Below are 20,717 nucleotides of genomic sequence, written 5' to 3' on the forward strand. Positions count from 1 at the left end.
GACATCATTAATTCTTCACATAGGTTTCTTAATGGTGGAATCCGCAAGGTGCAAATTTAAAGAACAGTCATCAAATTCACGGAAACCTAACACATCGCACAAAGTTTTTGGAATCATGGAAACACTAGCACCCAAATCACATAAAGCATAGCATTCATGATCTTTAATCTTAATTTCAATAGTAGGTTCCCACTCATCATAAAGTTTTCTAGGGATAGAAACTTCTAATTCAAGTTTTTCTTCATAAGATTGCATTAAAGCATCAACGATATGTTTAGTAAAAGCTTTGTTTTGATCATAAGCATGAGGAGAATTTGACACGGATTGCAACAAGGAAATACAATCTATCAAAGAGCAATTATCATAATTAAATTCCTTGAAATCCAAAATAGTGGGTTCATTGCCATGTAAAGTTTTGACCTCTTCAATCCCACTTTTACCAATTTTTGCATCAAGATCTAAAAACTCCGAATCATTGGGACGCCTTTTAACTAAAGTTGACTCATCTCCAGTCCCATCTTTATCAAGACTCATATTGGAAAACAAAGATTTAATAGGAGACACATAATCACTTTTAGATCTTCATCATTATTATTATGAAAACTAGAAGAACACGCTTTCACAAAGCAATCTTTTTAGCACGCATCGTAGCGGCTATTTCTTTGCACTCATCAATGGAAATTCTCATGGCTTTGAGAGACTCATTGATATCATGCTTAGGTGGAATAGATCTAAGTTTCAAAGAATCAACATCAAGAGAAATTCTATCCACGTTCCTAGCCAACTCATCAATCTTAAGCAATTTTTATTCAAGCAAAGCATTGAAATTATAAAACACTAGTCTCAAAATCAGAGGGCATCTTATTAAAATTTCCATAAGAGTTGTTGTAGGAATTACCATAATTACTAGAGGAATTACTAGGGAACGACCTAGAATTAAAGTTTCCTCTATACGCGTTATTACCAAAGTTGTTCCTACCAACAAAATTCACATCCAAGGATTTATTATTATTCTCAATCAAAGTGGACAAAGGCATATCATTAGGATCAGAAGAAACACTCTTATTAGCAAACAATTTCATAAGTTCATCCATCTTTCCACTCAAAACATTAATCTCTTCAATAGCATGAACTTTTTTACTAGTGGATCTTTCGGTGTGCCACTGAGAATAATTAACCATAATATTATCTAGGAGTTTAGTAGCTTCTCCTAAAGTTATTTCCATAAAAATGCCTCCCATGGCCGAATCTAAAAGATTTCTAGAAGCAAAATTCAACCCAGCATATTTTTTTGTATAATCATCCATAAATTCAAACCATGTGTAGGGCAATTATGTATCATTAATTTCATCCTCTCCCAAGCTTGTGCAACATGCTCATGATCAAGTTTCTTAAAATTCATAATATCGTTTCTAAGAGAGATGATCTTAGCAGGAGGAAAATACTTAGAGATAAAAGCATCTTTGCACTTATTCCATGAATCAATACTATTTTTAGGCAAAGAAGAGAACCAAGTTTTAGCACGATCTCTAAGCGAAAACGGAAATAGCTTCAATTTAACAATATCATTATCCACATCTTTCTTATTTTGCATATCACACAAATCAACGAAGTTGTTTAGATGTGTAGTGGCATCTTCACTAGGAAGGCCAGAAAATTGATCTTTCATAACAAGATTCAACAAAGCGGTATTGATTTCACAAGATTCAGCATCGGTAGTAGGAGCAACCGGAGTGCTAATAAAATCATTATTGTTGGTATTGGAAAAGTCACATAATTTAGTATTGTCTTGAGCCATTGTGACAAACAATCAATCCAACACACAAGCACGGAAGAAGCAAGCAAAAAAACGAATGAAAAAAGGGCGAATAAAACGACAAAGGTGAAGTGGGGGAGAGGAAAACGAGAGGCAAATGGAAAATAATGTAATGCGAGGGATAAGAGTTTTTGATGGGTACTTGGTATGTCTTGACTTGAGTGTAGATCTCCCCGGCAACAGCGCCAGAAATCCTTCTTGCTACCTCTTGAGAATGCGTTGGTTTTCCCTTGAAGAGGAAAGGGTGATGCAGCAAAGTAGCGTAAGTATTTCCCTCAGTTTTTGAGAACCAAGGTATCAATCCAGTAGGAGACTACACATAAATCGCCTAGTACCTTCACAAACAATCAAGAACCTTGCAACCAATGCGATAAAGGGGTTGTCAATCCCTTCACGACCACTTGCAAAAGTGAGATCTGATAAAGATAATAAGATAAATATTTTTGGTATTTTTGTTGTATAGATTGAAAAGTAAAGATTGCAAAATAAATAGTAAACTAGAATTATAGATCGAAAACTTATATGATGTAAAGTAAACCCGGGGGCCATAGGTTTCACTAGTGTCTTCTCTCAAGATAGCATATATTAAGGTGGGTGAACAAATTACTGCCGAGCAATTGATAGAAAAGCGCATAGTTATGAGAATATCTAGGCATGATCATGAACATAGGCATCACGTCCGTGTCAAGTAGACCGAAACGATTCTGCATCTACTACTATTACTCCACACATCGACCGCTATCCAGCATGCATCTAGAGTATTAAGTTCATAAGAACAGAGTAACGCATTAGGCAAGATGACATGATGTAGAGGGACAAACTCAAGCAATATGATATGAACCCCATCTTTTTATCCTTGGTGGCAACAATATAATACGTGTCGGTTCCCTTTCTGTCACTAGGATCGAGCACCACAAGATTGAACCCAAAGCTAAGCACTTCTCCCATTGCAAGAAAGATCAATCTAGTAGGCCAAACCAAACTGATAATTCGAAGAGACTTGCAAAGATATCAAATCATGCATATAAGAATTCAGAGAAGAATCAAATATTGTTCATAGATAATCTTGATCGTAAACCCACAATTCATCGGATCTCGGCAAACACACCGCAAAAAGTATTACATCAAATAGATCTCCAAGAACATCGAGGAGAACTTTGTATTGAGAACCAAAGAGAGAGAAGAAGCCATCTAGCTAATAACTATGGACCCGAAGGTCTGTGCTAAACTACTCACACATCATCGGAGAGGCTATGGAGTTGATGTAGAAGCCCTCCATGATCGAATCCCCCTTTGGCAGATCGCCGGAAAAGGCCCCAAGATGGGATCTCACAGGTACAGAAGGTTGCGGCGGTGGAAAGTGGTTTCGTGGCTCCCCTGGATGTTTTCAGGGTATAAGAGTATATATATAGGCGAAAGAAGTAGGTCGGTGGAGATCTGTGGGGCCCACGAGGGTAGGGGGCACGCCTACCCCCTAGGTGCGCCTCCCTACCTCGTGGCCGCCTTGTTTCTTCCTTGACCTCCACTCCAAGTCTCCTGGATTGCGTTTGTTCCAAAAAAGATCCTTGCGAAGGTTTCGTTCCGTTTGGGTTCCGTTTGATATTCCTTTTCTGCGAAACACTGAAATAGGCAAAAAAACAACAATTCGCACTGGGCCTTCGGTTAATAGGTTAGTCCCAAAAATAATATAGAAGTGCATAAAAAGCCCATTAAACATCCAAAATAGATAATATAATAGCATGGAACAAACAAAAATTATAGATACGTTGGAGACATATCAGTAAGCACTAGGATTTTATCACTTCTCATGACATTCGATTGAAGACAATAACGCTAGAACAATATGTAGCCAACCATGCAAACACTAGATTTGTTGCATTCTTCCTGCTGAATGCGAGGTTACTATTGTCCATCAGGCTTAAGTTTATCAGCGGCATGGTTTTGATGGATGGGTATGTCGAAGAGCAAAAAAAGGAGTTTCAGGTGGGCAAAAGAGCTCCAGAACGTGTCGGGCTTCTATTTACAACATATTGTGGTCATACTCTAGTAAATTTTACGACCCAGGATGTTCATTTTATGGACCTAACCGGTCCATTTGACTGTGACTGCCGAAAACAATGCTGGAGTTAGATGTTGTTTCCCTTTTCAACCTGGGTTTTGTCTAAACCTGATGAATAATTAACCCTCGTGCTTTTGTACAATTTTTAAGCTGGAGTTAGATGTTCTTGCCCTTTTCAACTCGGTTGTGTCTGTCATATTTTCTTTGAAATAAGGCAAATGGCTTGCCATTCATTTAATTTAGAGTGAAATATTGTAACAAATCCCAACCAAGGGAAATAACATCACTCTCGCCGGCTGCTTGGGCTCACTGTGCATTATAGAAGCCAAGTGATTAGCCCCCACCAGCACCCACAAACTTATTCCGAACTAGCACACCAAATGAGCTGTAAATTTTCATAGGAAAGGCTGCATGACCGTGACATATTTGGATTCTGACATTTGGGACCCACGAGGAAATAGCCTATCCAAGGTGGTGTCGACTTACTAGCTAGTCAACAAACAATTCTGCCTACCGGCCATTAGATTGACATCCAACACCAGTCGTGTATCTTCTATCTCTTGTCTTCTTCCTCCAGCCGCCCAAACCAAACCACCCCATCGGCTCCGCCTGCTCCCGCCTCCCATGGCTGGCTGCACCTCCGCCGCCCTACCATACCCTCCAACGTTGGCCAGTCCCTTCCTCTATTCCCCCACACGTCATTTTATTCTCCAGTGATGTCAGCCCCAACATGCACCCGCACCCGAACCCGTCAACCCTCGTACTCCCCTCCGCCTGCGGCTGGACTAGCGCATCTTCCACGGCTCTTGTTCGTTCCGTCTGAGGCCTCGCTGTCGTCCTCGGCCTTGGTTCGCTCGCCGTGTGCGGTGCGCCGCCTTCTTGCGTTATCAATGTCGTCAACAACCGAGAGGAATAAGGATATGACTGTACATGGAGAGGATGACAGTAGGGACCCACCAGCGTCATGACAGTACGCAAGCAAGTGCCTCGTTATTATAAGCCCCGAAAATGGTTCCTCCTAATGGTTGGACATCTAGGGCTCATGCCATTGTCAACGTAGTCAATAAACGAGAGAATTGCACAACAAGCGGCTGACACCAGGGACCCAGCAGGTCGCGCAGTTGTTATTTACTTTTTTTTTGAGGAACGAGCAATTGTTATTTATACTAGTTTTAGTGACGGATCAGGGTAACAACGGGGCTATGCGGGGGATGTGGCCCGTCTAGCCAGGGTTTTATTTATGTTTACCACATCATGAGCCCAGTTGTGTTTTTTCTTGCTGAAAATGGCTAGCCCAATTCTATTTTTAAAAATAAATACCCAAACGAGGCCTACTTGTTTTATCAGCCCTGCTAGGCTGCAAATCTTTCAAGACGAGGAGAGTTTCATTCGGTTTGCCCAGAAATGGGTTGTACATTTTTAAAACACATCAAACCGGGAATTAGTTTCAATTTTTTTCATTACAAGATTTTAAATTCCATTGATTTTATGCGTGGACAATTATTTGGATTTTATATTAATGTAAATTATTTTTCAAAATAGTTTGAATGTGACTCGATATTTCGAGAAACAGTTAACCGCACCGAAATATGCAGATTCCGTATAATTTTTAACCGTGGCCACAATATGGGGTGTAATGCTAACAAAAAGAAGATGGGCTCCCAAAAAATTCTTAAGAATTGGCAAATGGGTTGTAAATCATTAGAAATAATGACAGATGGGTTGTATGCTGTTTTCCATAGATTTGAGGCTGACTTGTGCGCCTACTACAGGTTGATGTGTATGCTTTCCTTAAAAATAAGGTTAACGCACACGCAACACCGTGTCAACTTAGTCAACACATTAGAGCAGTGTCTGTTGGATGTCCATCCAACGGCTGTCATGCTTCTTCAATCTCTGCTCTTCCTGCTCCAGCCGCTCAAACAAGCGCTGGGCCTGCTCCCTCCTCTCGCAGCCGGCTATCCTGCCGCGCAGGCCTCACCGCCCCATCATTCTTCCATCGCTGGCCTAGCCATCCCTCTACTAACCCACACCTGTTGTTATTCTCCGGCGACAACAGACGAACCAGTAAACCCTCGCACTCCCCTCCGCGTGGGAAATAACTGCCGAGTCTTCCCTGGCTCTGTGTCATTCCCTTCCTAGGCCTTGTCGTCGTCCACCACCCTGGTGCTCTTGGCGCGGCGTGGTCAACGTGGTCAACGAACGACATGCATCGGAAGTGGACTGTACGTGGAGAGGCTGACAGCTGGGTCCACGACCGCACGCAAGGAAATGCCTCCTTATTATGCGCAAAATAATGATTCCTCCACCTGACAGCTGGGACCCATCGGAAGGGCCTCTGTATTTCGCGAAAAAGACGTTCCCCTGCTGACAGGTCAGACCCACCAGCTATATCTTTGCACGCAAGGAAGTGCCTCGTTATTACACACACAAAAAATGAATACTCCCCTGCTAGCTGGGACGCACCATAGTGGGAGGCTGACTTGTGGGCCTACTAAGATGATGGGGACGGAGGGTTTTGTCAACTTAGACAATATGAACGATTCTAGCTCCAGTGATCGTTCGATATCCCTCCAACGGCTGTAGTGCTTCTTCAACCTCTGGTCTTCTTGCTCCAGCCGCCCAAACAAGCATCAGTCGTGCCGCCTGCTCCTGCCTCCCGTGTCCGGCTGTGCTACCATCGCTGGCCATGCCATCCCTCTATACTCACCCACACCCCCTGGTATTCTCTGGCGACGGCAACCTCACACCATAGCCGAACCAGTGAACCCTCGTACTCCTCTCTGCATGGGCATCAACTGTCGCGTCTTTCCCGGCTCCGCGTCATCCCCTTCCTAGGCCTCGCCGTCATCCACCGCCTTGGTGCTCTCGGCGCGGCGTGGTCAATGTGGTCAACGAACGACTTCCATCGGAAGAGTACTGTACATGGAGAGGCTGACAGCTGAGTCTGCGGCCGCAGCAAGGAAGTGCCTCCTTATTACGCGCAAAATAATTATTCCTCCACCTGATAGCAGGGACCCACCAGACGGGCCATCGTATTTCGCAAAAAAATGTTTCCCCCTGACTGCTGGGACCCACCAACTACATCTTCGCACACAAGGAAGTCTGTCCATATTACAGGCAGAAAAAAAATGATTCGCCTCGCTGACTGCTGGGACCCACCCTCTACATCTTCGCACGCAAGGAAGTGCCTGACAGTCGGGACCCACCTGGTCCAAGCGTACATAGTGTTTGTCATTCTGGCCGGGAACGTGTACGTACATACTGGTCGATCGGTCTCTTTGCAAGTATGAACCATGGCCGAGTAAGTAGCGGCATGTGTGTCGTTGTAGAGCACCCGACATAGCAGTTCACACAGTCCCGTCTAAGTCTTGTACACGTACATACAGCCACAGGGCAAAAAATACGGCCACGAACGTACATACAGGCGGGGTCTCGAGCGCGTACTCGCGGACGGCCAGGCTTGTGTACATGGAGAGGCAACAGACATGAGTAACATCGTCCTGTTCATCGAGCATCGAACCGACTGGGTCAGAACAGAGAAACAACCTCGTGTTCATCGGGAGGCAACGGAATGTGTGATGTTCATCGGGAGCCAACTGGCTTGGACAGAACAGCCGATGGTAATGAGGCCTGGCATACCGCAGAACGGAGGAAACGGCCTTGTGTTCGACCAGCCATGGTCGAAACGGGATCCTGTTCATCGGGAGGGGTCTGGCGTACCGCAAAACGTAGGAAATAGACCTCCTACGGTCGAAATGAGGTCCTGTTGATTGGGAGGGGTGTGGCGTAACGCAAAACGGAGGAAACGGACTTGTGTTGGAACGGGAGTCCATGGGATATTGTTCATCTCCACCGTCGACTGCCTCCACGGGCTACTGTTCATCCACCGTCGACCTCCTCCAGCCTCCACCTGCAACTGTTCATCCATGGGCTCCTGTTCATCCAGCCTCCACCGCGCGCTCCTCCATCGACTACTGTTCAACCAACCCTCTCCACGGGGTCCTGTCCAACCACCCCTCCACGGGCTACTGTTCATCCAGCCCTCCACCGGCTATTGTTCAACCAGCCCTCCACGGGGTCCTGTTCATCCAGCCCTCCACGGGGTCCTGTTCATCCACCCCTCCATGGGGTCCTGTTTATCCACCGACTCGATCGATCGGGGTACTGTTCATCCAGCGGCAACGGCCTCTACTACCACGGGGTCCTGTTCATCCAACCCCCCACTAGGAACTGTTCATCCAAACCCCCCAACAACGCTCACTGTTCATCCAAAGGCAGCATCGATCGGCTTTAGTTAGCAGCAGTAGTGAAGGAATCACTCAGGTTCAGTTAATAGAAAGGGATCGATCGATCGCTCGGGTTCAGTAATGCGTAGCCTGCAGTGCAATCGCTCGGTTTCAGTTAGAGCTCAACGCCTCGCTCGGGTTCAGTTAGAGCGCAATGCCTTGCACACGCGCGTGTACGTACGAGAGAAACACGCATCGCTCGGCCCCTGACCACCCACCATAATCAGGAACTCCCTGATATTTTCCTCGCCCTCGCTTCTACCACAGTTTTTCCGTCAAGGACAACCCAAAGAATATCATGCAACTGCGTCTCCGGCCCGCCCAAGATGAAAAGCCCATTTTCCGTCATGACTTTTTGTCATAGAAGTAGGACCCCACCACATCTATGATGATACCGGGTTTTGTCACAATTATCGTCATAGAAGTGTCATAAGTATGACAGAATTTTTTTCCGTTCGGCCCAAAATGTCATGGATGTGTCTTTTTTTTGTAGTGACGTTCGATGACGATATGTATTATGACTGTCAGGACCCCGATTCTAAGTCACATCGATCTAGCATGTAACACATCATATCACTTTGCGGCCTCATGCACGGTATTCCCACGGGTGCCACCTTACCTGGCCTGGGACCGTTTGCGCCTTTTGGCTCACGCATATGATAGTGTCGCTAGCATCCATATGACAGGGAACCCGGGCCGACATGATTAGTCGTGAACCCAAAGTGGCACTGACTTACGGGGACAGGAATACATGAACCAACATCGAACGTGTTGGTCATCAGCGTGTAAATTCGGTTGTAGCAACTGGGCTAACAGGACTCCGGGAACCCGGGCTGTAGCAGGCTAGCAGGACTCCGAAAGTCACCATGTGACTTTTCCCCGAAGGGACAGACACAGGAACGAAGTGGATCACATGCTGGCCAGTCTAAGTGTTCCGGAGCAGTAGTGCTGGGCTAGCAGGACTCCGATAAACCGGGCTATAGCAGACTACCATGGCTTAGTGGAAGCACTAGACTACATTTCCCCATAAGAGAGGCTACCAAGGATAGACAAGTAGGTTGTCGGATCCCACACATACCAAGCATTCCAATCATACACACAATATGCTCGATATGTGTAAATACAACATGGCATCACAACAAAACTCTACGACTCAAAGTATTTATTCAATAGGCTCCGAGGAGCGAGATATTACAAACATGGGTCTCATGACCCAACATACAGAGCATACAAGCAACAAACACATGCGGAAGCTGAACTTGTCTGAGTACAGACAACTAAAAATGAAGAAGGCTGAGGAGCCTGACTATCTACAAGACCCTCCCAAGGGTACAAGATCGTAGCTGAGGTAACGAGCTAAACGTCGAAGTCCAAGCGGAACTACTAGTGAGACTGAAGTCTATCTACAAAAACATAAATTAAGCAAACGTGAGTACAGATGTACCCAGCAAGACTTACATTAGAACTAACTACATATGCATCGGTATCATCAAAGGGGTGGTGGAGTTTAACTGCAGCAAGCCAGCTTTGACTCGGTGGCTATCCTGAACTACGACTGCAAATAACTCTTTGAGGTGGCGCACACGAGTCCACATATTCACCATATCAATACACCACTATGGATCCACTCCCGTCTCCCTACAAGAACGCCATCCATAGCACTCACGCTTATCTTGCGCATTTTAGAGTATCCACTTTCACTTGTCTATGAACTATGCAAGGGGTCCAAGTTTCCATATCTGAGGAATCCGGCTATTCGAATAGATAATGATAACCCTGCAGGGGTGTACTTCTTCACACACGCTCTCGCCACTTACCACCATGTACACGTCATGTATCTCGGCAACCTTCAAGCGGAAGCCTGGTGAGGGAGTCGGCCACGACCTGACTAACCACACAAGTCTCTAGTCCAGGTTTATTGCCTATTCGGGTTCCATCCGCAAGGAGATCCGGACGGGGTGTCGCTCATGGCCCCAAACGATGTGAGCAGGGTTCCCAAGCCCACCATCCGGGTGCCACTTGGTACATCATGCCACTGTCCCTAGTCTGTCCCAGGCCCACCTGTACCGAGTGCCACTTGGTAAACTACTAACACTACCTACAAACACCAGAAACTAGTTGCAACTCCTGGACAGAGATCAGGTTGATTAATAAGTCGAGAGAGCTTGGAGCGCCCGGAGCCCAATGTGTGGTAGTAACTGTTCATGGATCACAAACACAGAACTCAGTTCCTAAGGACGGCTGCAATGAGACAACCCACCATGTACTCCTACATGGCCTCTCACCGCTACCTTTACCAAATCGTGTTCACACACTTAGCTCTCAACAGTAGGACATGTTCACCACATTCCAATTCATCCCCGATGAATCAGACCTGACTCAACTCTAAGCAGTAGCAGGCATGACAAACAAACATGAATGAGTAGGCACATCAGGGCTCAAACAACTCCTATGCATGCTAGTGGGTTTCATCTACTTACTGTGGCAATGACAGGTCATGCAGAGGAAAGGGGTTCAGCTACCGCAGCATGTAACAGTTGAAACGTTGTTGTCCTAATGCAGTAAAAGAGAGCAGGAGCGAGAGAGTGGGATTGTATCGGAATGAACAAGGGGGTTTTGCTTGCCTGGCACTTCTGAATATAGTAGTTCTTCATCGGTGTCATCAAACTCATCGTCGAAACGTATGTCTACCAAGGGGGAACAAATACCGGCAACAGAGAGGAAACACAATCAATGCAATGCACAATATGATGCATGATCATGACATGGCAATATGCTGTTATTTGGGCTAATGCAACAGGAAGTCATTTTGGTTGAAGTGGAATTCAAAGCTAGATCAAATTCCAACTCCAAATCTATTATCAAATTTGTCCTAATCATATTTCATCCTAAACAGTGAGGTTAACTTGCTCAAACATGCATGAAAACAGTACAGATGGATATATTGGATTTTTTTGATCATTTTTCATATATAATTTATTTCATTTGGAGCTACAGATTAATTTCTATGATTTTTCAAAGTTTGCAACATTTTCTGAAATTTCCAAATCATTTTTGAATTAGAAATATTCCAAAAAATGCTTATTGCGTCAGCTCTAGGTCATGCTGACGTCAGCTGGTCAACGGGGCCAGTCCAGGTCAAACCTGACGTGCGGGGTCCACATGTCAGTGATATAACTAACTAACTATGTTAGTTAGTGCTGAGTTAAATACTAACCTAACTTAATTAGGGCATGGGCCCACATGTCAGTGATACAGAGTTTAGTTAGCGAGGTGATTAACCTCTAACAGTGGTAATTAGCACTAACTAAAACCTAAACTAACTCTGGTCAGAGGCCGGCCCCACATGTCATCGACACAGGGGGGGACCCAGTCATGGTCAAAGTGGGTCAAACCCACCGGCGTTCTGCTGCCGGCGAGGCCTGATGCGGCAGCGGGCTTCGGATTTGGTCCTCCGTCGACCAAATCGACGGCGGAGAAGCGCTACGTGCAGCTAGGCATGCACCGCATCCAAAGGTGCTAGTGGCTGGACGCGGGGAGGATGGAAACGACGTCGGCGACGACCTTGGCGGCTGCCAGAGCTCGGGTGAGCTCGGGGTCGTCGCTGTGACGGCCGTGGTGGCTCGTGCGGGGCACCTACGTGCACTACGCAACGCGGGGAGGAATTTGGGCATGATGGCCGGACCATTAGATGGCCGGAGACACATCGGCGGCGAGCACAGGCGGCGGTGTGTGCGGGCGAGCTTGAAGCGGCGCGTACGGTGCACGAGAGCGAGAACGGGGAGGGGAGAAGGGTCAGTGGCTCACTGCGAGTGCAGGGGAGCGAATGGCCAGCTCGGGGAGGGACTGGTGACGACGGGAGGTCGCCGGCGATCTCGGTCGTCCATGGTTGAAAACGACGACGGCGCAGTCGAATCAGGGCGTCCCCGGTTGCGTGGCTTGACGATGACGAAGCAAGGGACGGGACGGAGCACTAGGACACATCAGCGAGGTGAGGGGAGCACGGTGGCTGCGGCTACGGCGAACGACAGCGTCGGCTGCGCTCGGTGAGGTGGGGATCAGTGAGGGAGAGAGCAGGGGGAGAGTGAGAGAGGTCGGGCGGATTGGGACGACACCAGGGCGTTCACCCACGCATCCAGAGGCTCGGCGGCAAGCAGGAGGTGGCCGGGCGTGTGGCTGCACGCGTCGGGCACGCACCCTCGCCTACTGGCGCGAGGAGGAAGGCGATAGGGAGCCCGGGTGGGCTGGGCCAGCGAGCTGGGCCGCTAGGTGAGTGGGCCCAGGTTGGCTTTTCTCTCTCTCTTTATTCTGTTTTTGTTTTTCTATTTTTTGTAGTTTGTTTGCGATTTAGTTTTAACACCAAATCAACTTTAAACTTCATGAAAATAAATGTGATAGCTAAGTGGACTTATCCAAATCCACACAACAATTTTTAGAATTATTGAACATATATTTATTATATAATAGATATATATACAATTCAAATAGTTGTTGAATTAATTTCAAATGCCCAAAATAAATATTTCTGAGACTCCAAAAATATTGGTTTGAATTTTACCACTTGCCAATATTTTTACAGAATAACAGGAACATTTCCTTGGACTCATTTGAAAAGATTTTTAATGTTGATTATTTCTGAAGTGATTTCTGAGGGTTTTAACTAACCTCAATTCAACTTTCAGAATTTAGACATGATGCATGGATGCTCTCTTATGCAACTATTGCAAACAATTCTAGGGCTGTGACAACTAGTTATGTGATTTGATGTACCGAAGGTGTTCGGAGTCTCAGATGAGATCATGGACATGACGAGGAGTCTCAAAATGGTCGAGACATAAAGATTCATATATTGGAAGGTTACATTCGGACGCCGAAATGGTCCGGGTCGTTTCGGATAAGTTTCGGAGTGCCGGGGGTTACCGGAACCCCCTCTGGGAAGTTATTGGGCCTTATGGGCCTAGTGGTGGAAGAGAGGAGGCAGGCCAAGAGGTGGCGCGTGCCCCCCTAGCCCAAACCGAGTTGGACTAGGGCTAGGGGGCCGGCCCCCCTTTCCTTCTCTTCTTCCTCTCCTTCCTTCTTCTCCTACTTGGACTGGGAAAGGGGGAAACCTACTCCTACTAGGAGTAGGAATCCCCCCCTTGGGCGCGCCCCTTGAGGCCAGCCCTCCTCCTCCTCCCCTCCTTTATATACGGGGAGGGGGGCACCCCATAGACACACAAGTTGATCTTTAGCCGTGTGCGGTGCCCCCCTCCACAGTTTTCCACCTCGGTCATATTGTCGTAGTGCTTAGGCGAAGACCCGCGTCAGTAACTTCATCATCACCATCAACACGCCATCATGCTGACGCAGCTCACCATCGGCCTCAGCTGGATCAAGAGTACGAGGGACGTCACTGAGCTGAACGTGTGCAAATCGCGGAGGTGCCGTGCGTTTGGTACCTGATCGGTTGGATCGTGAAGACGTTCGACTACATCAACCGCATTACTAAATGCTTCCGCTTTCGGTCTACGAGGGTACGTGGACACACTCTCCCCACTCGTTGCTATGCATCTCCTAGATAGATCTTGCGTGATTGTAGGAATTTTTTTTGAAATACTGTGTTCCCCAACAATGGCATCCGAGCCAGGTCTATGCATAGATGTTATATGCACGAGTAGAACACAAAGAGTTGTGGGCGATAATAGTCATACTGCTTACCAGCATGTCATACTTTGATTCGATGGTATTGTTGGATGAAGCGGCCAGGACCGACATTACATGACCGCGTTCATGAGACTGGTTCTACTACCGTGCTTTGCACACAGGTGGCTAGTGGGTGTTTGTTTCTCCAGATTTAGTTGAATCGAGTGTGACTACGCCCGATCCTTGTTGAAGGTTAAAACAACACACTTGACGAAAAATCATTGTGGTTTTGATGCGTAGGTAAGAACGGTTCTTGCTAGAAGCCCGTAGCAGCCACATTAAACTTGCAACAACAAAGTAGAGGACGTCTAACTTGTTTTTGCAAGGCATGTTGTGATGTGATATGGTCAAGACGTGATGAGATATAAATTGTTGTATGAGATGATCATGTTTTGTTAAAGTTATCGGCAACTGGTAGGAGCCTTATGGTTGTCTCTTTATTGCATAAGATGCAAGCGCCATATAATTGCTTTACTTTATCGCTATGCGATAGCAATAGTTGCAAAAGGAATAGTTGGCGAGACAACCATGTGACGACACGTTGATAAAGATCAAGATGGTGGAGATCATGGTGTCATGCCGATGACGATGGAGATCATGAGGGTACTTTGGAGATGGAGATCAAAGGCACAAGATGATGATGGCCATAACCACTTATTTTGAATGCATGTGATGTTTATCCTTTATGCATCTTATTTTGCTTAGTACGGCGGTAGCATTATAAGATGATCCCTCACTAAATTTCAAGTTACAAGTGTTTTCGAGTATGAACCATTGCTACAATTCGTGGTGCTGAGACACCACGTGATGATCGGGTGTGATAATCTCTACGTTCACATACAACGGGTGCAAGCCAGTTTTGCACACGTGGAATACTCGGGTTAAACTTGACGAACCTAGCATATGCAGATATGGCCTCAGAACACTGAGACCGAAAGGTCAAACATGAATCATGTAGTAGATATGATCAACATAGTGATGTTCACCATTGAAAACTACTCCATCTCACGTGATGATCGGACATGGTTTAGTTGATATGGGTCACGTGATCATTTAGATGACTAGAGGGATGTCTATCTAAGTGGGAGTTCTTAAGTAATATGATTAACTGAACTTCAAATTATCATGAACTTAGTCCTGATAGTATTTGCAAATTATGTTGTAGATCAATAGCTCACGTTATAGCTCCCCATTTATTTTTTTGATATGTTCCTAGAGAAAATAAGTTGAAAGATGATAGTAGCAATGACGAGGATTGGATCCGTGATCTGAGGATTATCCTCATTGCTGCACAGAAGAATTATGTGCTTGATGCACCACTAGGTGACAGAACTATTGCAGGAGCAAATGCAGACGTTATGAACGTTTGATAAGCTTGGTATGATGACTACTTGATAGTTTAGTGCATCATGCATTACGGCTTAGAACCGGGACTTCAAAAATGTCTTGAAACGCCATGGAGCATATGAGATGTTCCAAGAGTTGAAATTGGTATTTCAGACTCATGCCCGAGTCGAGTGGTATGAGACCTCTGACAAGTATTTTTTGCCTAAAAGATGGAGGATAATAGCTCAACCAGTGAGCATGTGCTCAGAATGTTTGAGTTCTACAATCGCTTGAATCAAGTGGGAGTTAATCTTCCAGATAAGATAGTGATTGACAGAGTTCTCTAGTCACTATCACCAAGTTACTGGGACTTCGTGATGAACTATAATATGCAAGGGATGACGAAAACAATTCCCCGAGCTCTTCGCGGTGCTGAAATCGGTGAAGGTAGAAATCAAGGAAAGCATCAAGTGTTGATGGTTGACAAGACCACTAGTTTCAAGTAAAAGGGCAAGGGAAAGAAAGAGAACTTCAAGAAGAATGACAAGCAAGTTGCCACTCCCATGGAGAAGCCCAAAGCTAGACCCAAGCCTGAAACTGAGTGCTTCTACTACAAAGGAAATGGTCACTGGAAGTGGAACTGCCTCAAATACTTGGCGGATAAGAGGGATGGCAAAGTGAACAAAAGTATATATGATATACATGTTATTGATGTGTACTTTACTAGTATTCATAGTAGCCCCGGGGTATTTGATACTGGTTCAGTTGCTATGATGAGTAACTTGAAACAGGAGTTATAAAATGAACATAGACTAGTTAAGGGCGAGGTGAAGATGTGTGTTGGAAGTGATTCCAAGGTTGATAAGATCACCATCGCACATTCCCTTTACCTTTGGGATTAGTGTTGAACCTAAAATGAATGTTATTTGGTGTTTGTGTTGAGCATAATATGATTGGATCATGTTTATTGCAATACGGTTATTCATTTAAGTCAAAGAATAATTGTTATTTTGTTTACATGAATAAAACCTTCTGTGGTCATACACCCAACGTGAATGGTTTATTGAATCTTGATCGTAGTGATACACATATTCATAATATTGATGCCAAAAGATGCAAAGTAGATAATGATAGTGCAACATACTAGTGGCACTGCCGTTTAGGTCATATTGGTGTAAAGCGCATGAAGAAACTCCATGCGGATGGACTTTTGGAATCACTTGATTATGAATCATTTGATGCTTGCGAACCATGCCTCATGGGCAAGATGACTAAGACTCTGTTCTCCGGAACAATGGAGCGAGTCACTGACTTATTGGAAATAATACATACAGATGTATGCGGTCCGATGAGTGTTGAGGCTCGCGGCGGGTATCGTTATTTTCTGACCTTCATAGATGATTTGAGCAGATATGGGTATATCTACTTAATGAAACACAAGTCTGAAACATTTGCAAAGTTCAAAGAATTTTAGAGTGAAGTTGAGAATCATCGTAACAAGAAAATAAAGTTTCTACGATCTGATCACGGAGGCGAATATTTGAGTTACGAGTTTGGCATGTGGAATAGTTTCTCAACTCACGCCACCTGGAACACCACAACGTAATGGTGTGTTTGAACGTCGTAACCGTACTTTATTAGATATGGTGCGATCTATGATGTCTCTTACCGATTTACCACTATCATTCTGGGGTTATGCATTAGAGACAGTTGCATTCACGTTAAATAGGGCACCATCTAAAAATCCGTTGAGACTACACTGTATGAACTGTGGTTTAGCAAGAAACCTAAGTTGCCGTTTCTTCAAGTTTGGGGTTATGATGCTTATGTGAAAAAGTTTCAGCCTGATAAACTCAAACCCAAATCGGAGAAGTGCGTCTTCATAGGATACCCAAAAGAAACTGTTGGGTACACCTTCTATCACAGATCCGAAGGCAAGATCTTTGTTGCTAAGAGTGGATCCTTTCTAGAGAAGGAGTTTCTCTCGAAAGAAGTGAGTGGGAGGAAAGTATAACTTGATGAGGTAAGTGTACCTTCTCCCGAATTGGAAAGTAGTTCATCATAGAAATCAGTTCCAGTGATGCCTACACCAATTAGTGAGGAAGTTAATGATGATAATCATGAAACTTCAGATCAAGTTACTACCAAACCTCGTAGGTCAACCAGAGTACGTTCCGCACCAGAGTGGTACGGCAATCCTGTTCTGGAAGTCATGTCACTAGACCATGACGAACCTACGAACTATGAGGAAGCGATGATGACCCCAGATTCCGCGGAATGGCTTAAGGCCATGAAAGCTGAGATGGGATCCATGTATGAGAACAAAGTATGGACTTTGATTGACTTGCCCAATGATCGGTGAGCCATTCAGAATAAATGGATCTTCAAGAGGAAGACGGACGCTGATAGTAGTGTTACTATCTACAAAGCTCAAATTGTCACAAAAGGTTTTCGACAAGTTCAAGGTTTTGACTACAATGAGATTTTCTCACTCGTATCGATGCTTAAAAGTCTGTCCGAATCATGTTAGCAGTTGCCGCATTTTATGAAATCTGGCAAATGGATATCAAAACTACATTTCTTAATGGATTTATTAAAGAAGAGTTGTATATGATGCAACCAAAAGGTTTTGTCAATCCTAAAGATGCTAACAAAGTGTGCAAGCTCCAGCGATCCATCTATGGACTGGTGCAAGCATCTAGGAGTTGGAATATACACTTTGATGAGTTGATCAAAGCATATAGTTTTATACAGACTTGCGGTGAAGCCTGTATCTACAAGAAAGTGAGTGGGAGCACTACAGCCTTTCTGATAAGTATATGTGAATAACATATTGTTGATCGGAAATGATGTAGAATTTTCTAGAAAGCATAAAGGAGTGTTTGAAAGGAGTTTTTCAAAGAAAGACCTCGATAAAGTTGCTTACATATTGAGCATCAAGATCTATATATATAGATCAAGACGCTTGATAAGTTCTTTTCAATGAGTACATAAGTTGACAAGATTTTGAAGGAGTTCAAAATGGATCAGTCAAAGAAGGAGTTCTTGCCTGTGTTTCAAGGTGTGAAGTTGAGTAAAGACTCAAAACCCGACCACGGCAAAAAATAGAAAGAGAATGAAAAGTCATTCCCTATGCCTCAGTCATAGGTTCTATAAAGTATGCTATGCTGTGTACCAGACCTATTGTATACCTTAGCATGATTTTGGCAAGGGAGTACAATAGTGATCTAGGAGTAGATCACTGGACAACAGTCAAAATTATCCTTAGAGGATTAAGGAAATATTTCTCGGTTATGGAGGTGATAAAAGAGTTCGTCGTAAAGAGTTACGTTGATGCAAGCTTTTGACACCGATCTAGATGACTCTAAGTCTCGATCTAGATACATATTGAAAATGGGATCAATTAGCTAGAGTAGCTTCATGCAGAGTATTGTAGACATAGAAATTTGCAAAATACATACGGATCTGAATGTTGCAGACCCGTAGACTAAACTTCTCTCACAAGCAAAACATGATCACTCTTTGGGTGTCAATCACATAGCGATGTGAACTAGATTATTGGCTCTAGTAAACCCTTTGGGTATTAGTCACATGAAGATGTGAACTAATGACATAAAGATGTGAACTATTGGTGTGTAATCACATGACGATGTGAACTAGATTATTGACTCTAGTGCAAGTAGGAGACTGAGGGAAATATGCCCTAGCGGTAATAATAAAGTTGTTATTTATATTTCCTTATATCATGATAAATGTTTATTATTCATGCTAGAATTGTATTAAACGGAAACTTAGTACATGTGTGAATACATAGACAAACAAAGTGTCCCTAGTATGCCTCTACTTGACTAGCTCGTTAATCAAAGATGGTTAAGTTTCCTAGCCATGGACATGTGTTGTCATTTGATGAACGGGATCACATCATTAGAGAACGATGTGATGGACAAGACCCATCTGTATGATCGTTTAGTTTATTGCTATTGCTTTCTTCATGACTTATACATGTTCCTATGACTTATGAGATTATGCAACTCCCAAATACCGGAGGAACACTTTGTGTGTTATCAAACGTTACAACATAACTGGGTGATTATAAAGATGCTCTACAGGTGTCTCCGATGGTGTTTGTTGAGTTGGCATAGATCGAGATTAGGATTTGTCACTATGAGCCTTGCAAGCAATGTGACTAATGTGTTAGTCACGTGATGATGCATTACAGAACGAGTAAAGAGACTTGCTGGTAACAAGATTGAACTAGGTATGATGATACCGACGATCGAATCTCGGGCAAGTAACATACCGATGACAAAGGGAACAACTTATGTTGTTATGCGGTTTGACCGATAAAGATCTTCGTAGAATATGTAGGAACCAATATGAGCATCCAGGTTCCGCTATTGGTTATTGACCGGAGATGTGTCTCGGTCATGTCTACATATATAGTTCTCGAACCCGTAGGGTCCGCACGCTTAACGTTCGATGACGATATGTATTATGAGTTATGTGATTTGATGTACCAAAGGTTGTTCGGAGTCCCAGATGAGATCACGGACATGACGAGGAGTCTTGAAATGGTCGAGACATAAAGATTCATATATTGTAAGGTTACATTCGGACACCGGAATGGCCCGGGTCGTTTCGGAGTACCGGGGGTTACCGGAACCCCCTCTGGGAAGTTATTGGGCCTTATGGGCCTAGTGGTGGAAGAGAGGAGGCAGGCCAAGAGGTGGCGCGCACCCCCCTAGCCCAAACCGAATTGGACTAGGGCTAGGGGGCCGACCCCCCTTTCCTTCTCTTCTTCCTCTCCTTCCTTCGTCTCCTACTTAGACTAGGAAAGGGGGAAACCTACTCCTACTAGGAGTAGGAAACCCCCCTTGGGCGCACCCCTTGAGGCCGGCCCTCCTCCCCCCTCCTTTATATACGGGGAGGGGGGCACCCCATAGACACACAAGTTGATTTTTAGCCGTGTGCGGTGCCCCCCTCCACAGTTTTCCATCTCGGTCATATTGTCGTAGTGCTTAGGCGAAGCCCTACGTCGGTAACTTCATCATCACCGTCAACACGCCGTCGTGCTGATGCAACTCACCCTCGGCCTCAACTGGATCAAGAGTACGAGGGACATCACCGAGCTGAACGTGTGCAAATCGCGGAGGTGCCGTGCGTTCGGTACTTGATCAGTTGGATCACGAAGACGTTCGACTACATCAACCGCGTTACTAAACGCTTCCGCTTTCGGTCTACGAGGGTACATGGACACTCTCTCCCCGCTCGTTGATATGCATCTCCTAGATAGATCTTGCGTGATCGTAGGATTTTTTTTTGAAATACTGTGTTCCCCAACAGTCCGCTCCAGCCAGCACTTGCTCCAAAATGAAGGGAGAACGACACCGAAGGCGCCATCATCATCCAATCCGGTAGACCCCGATCTAGGGTTCCCTCGAAACATCCCAATCGAGTTGACGTGACCTGCAACAACGATGCCTCGAGAAGGAAACAACGTTAGAGACACCGCCATTGTTCGCCAAGATCGCAGTCAGGCGCGATT

This window comes from Triticum dicoccoides, chromosome 1A, assembly GCF_002162155.2.
Source record: "Triticum dicoccoides isolate Atlit2015 ecotype Zavitan chromosome 1A, WEW_v2.0, whole genome shotgun sequence".
Taxonomy (NCBI): Eukaryota; Viridiplantae; Streptophyta; class Magnoliopsida; order Poales; family Poaceae; genus Triticum; species Triticum dicoccoides.